This window comes from Engraulis encrasicolus, chromosome 1, assembly GCF_034702125.1.
Source record: "Engraulis encrasicolus isolate BLACKSEA-1 chromosome 1, IST_EnEncr_1.0, whole genome shotgun sequence".
Classification (NCBI taxonomy): domain Eukaryota; kingdom Metazoa; phylum Chordata; class Actinopteri; order Clupeiformes; family Engraulidae; genus Engraulis; species Engraulis encrasicolus.
This window is the reverse complement of record NC_085857.1, coordinates 31,058,896-31,061,395: the sequence shown is the minus strand read 5'-3', so window position 1 is coordinate 31,061,395 and position 2,500 is coordinate 31,058,896. Positions and strand designations below refer to the sequence as shown.

The 2,500-nt window shown below is 41.2% G+C and overlaps 1 protein-coding gene across 4 annotated transcripts in view; it reads left to right on the top strand.

Moving 5' to 3' along the window:
* The window catches only part of sh3pxd2aa (SH3 and PX domains 2Aa), a 334,085-nt gene that overhangs the window by 134,357 nt on the left and 197,228 nt on the right, over positions 1 to 2,500 (top strand). The window lies entirely within an intron of this gene.

The window sequence follows — 2,500 nt, the reverse complement described above, 5'->3', positions numbered from 1 at the left end:
ACACACACACACACACACACACACACACACACACACACACACACACACACACACACACACACACACAGAAAGAAACTCGCACAAACAAACACACAGAATGACACTTGCACACACATACACACATACACACATGCACACATACACACACTCATTTTGTACAACACAACATTTGGAATAAAAGCCGAATTGAAATGACAGATATAGAGAGTCTGGGGTGTCTGAGCAAGCAAGCAAGTAAGAAACATACCAAGATAAGTGGGGGAAAAGAAAGTGCAGAAATGAATCGAAACTAAAGAAATTCTATGAAATGATCCACAGAACAGCAGTGTAAATTTCCCTTACCTTTTTGTGTATTTCTTATTTCTTTGCAGCTTATTCCTGCACAGTGGGTGTCTGACACCTCCTTCCGAATTATTTTTGACTAATCGGAAACACACGCACACAAACACACGCACACACAAACACACGCACACGCGCGTGTGCGTGTGCGTGCATGCGTCTGTTTTGTGCGTGTGCGTGTGCGTGTGCGTGTGCGTGTGCGTGTGCGTGTGCTTGTGCGCGTGTGCGTGTGCGTGTGTGTGTGAGTGCAGTTACTGAATGTGTGTAAAATTACTTTGTTTACAATTAGTCAAAAAGGTGGTGTCATGACAGATGGAAAATTGATCTTTAGCGGCTATAGACGCAAAATGAAACAGAAATCAAAGCCAACATGATACTGAATAAATACTTGTGAAAAAAAACAAAATACACGCTAAGACACTTCTCCCTTCAAATGCTAAGATTGTATTTGCCTTCAGGGGGTCCACCATTTTGCAATCGCTAACCACCCACAGTGCATATTGACATTTTGATATGTATTGACATTTATGTTTCTCATCTCCTGTAGGAGTAGGCTATTTACTGCATTATGGATATGTGCAGTGAGAGTTAGCAACAATTAGCACACCATGGATGTAGCCACTTTAATCGTGCTTCTGCTGTGTTAGAACAAACAAGCATTCACAAACAAATACATTAATTAATAATTTATACAACATTATTTTAGATTTTTCTTCAGCTTTATGGTGTATGAGTAATAAATTAGAGTCGCTGATGTTTTGTTTTTTTAGTAGCAGACATCAGAGTGGTCCAACCACATGTAATGCCACTGTTGTATGGATTACATGTTTTTTTTCTTTACTGGATTATGTAAGATTATCACTGCTCATCTATTAATAACCAATTATGAATTAATTCATGGGCATTATCTGTGGTTGGACCACCTGACGTCTGTAAAAAAAACAAAACAAAGTAAATGACCCAAATAAGTTAGTACCTCTGCAGTACTACACTACAATACTACTTTATACTTCACAATACCACAATACTACGCTTCACTTTTTGGGGGTATTTTTCCTCCTGAAGATTATGCGTTTTTTTCTGGGCAAAGGAGCTCCTCTTGGACCTGTAGGGATTTATAACTTGACATGAGGTGTGTGCTGATCGCTGTAGTGTTTAGCAAAATGTTGACGTAGATTAGCATTTAGCCTACATTAGAATGTTTATCCTGTATCGTTGACTCCGTTAGCGCAACATTCATATGCTAGCAACATTAGCAGCGCAAGGCTTGAAACACAAGACAAACCAATACATTTATGAACGTGATATTACATTCATATCTGTGTTTGGTGCTGGTGGTGTTGGAAATGGCTTCAATGTGCAAAATGCACACGTAATATGCCTTCACACTTTCTGTACTTTTTTCCATTTTCCTCTTTCCTCTACTTTATGGCCAGTGGATCTTCTGTAGGACCTGTAGAGCTGTATAACTTAATGAGGTTTTCCTATCTGGGTTATGGAGGATGTGATGATATCATCAGCTACTGTAAGGCTGCCACAGGAAACTGGCAAAATTAGTTTACGTGTGTGTGTGTGTGTGTGTGTGTGTGTGTGTGTGTGTGTGTGTGTGTGTGTGTGTGTGTGTGTGTGTGTGTGTGTGTGTGTGTGTGCATGCGCGTGCACGTGCGGGTGTGTGTTTGTGTGCGTGTTTGTGTTCGTGTTTGTGTTTGTGTTTGTGTTTGTGTTTTTGTAAGATGGAGCTCAGTACCCTTGCCGGTAATTGGAAGGAGGAGGAGGATGTCTGGTTACCTCTAATGAGAGAGAGAGAGGGAGAGAGAGAGAGAGAGAGAGAGAGAGAGAGAGAGAGAGAGAGAGAGAGAGAGAGAATAAAGATTGATTTGATTGCTGTCTGGGTGGTTCTCGAAGGATGATGCAGACACACATGGGTACACCTGACTCACTTACCGATCGTTTGTGCGTCTGTGTTTTGTCTGTCTCTAGATTCTTATTTTTTCATTCACCCCATTTATCAATTCTCTCTCTCTCTCTCTCTCTCTCTCTCTCTCTCTCTCTCTCTCTCTCTCTCTCTCTCTCTCTCTCTCTGTCTCTCTCTGTATCTCTCTCTCTCTCTCTCTCTCTCTCTGTCTCTCTCTGTCTCTTTCTCTCTCTCTCCTTGTCTCTC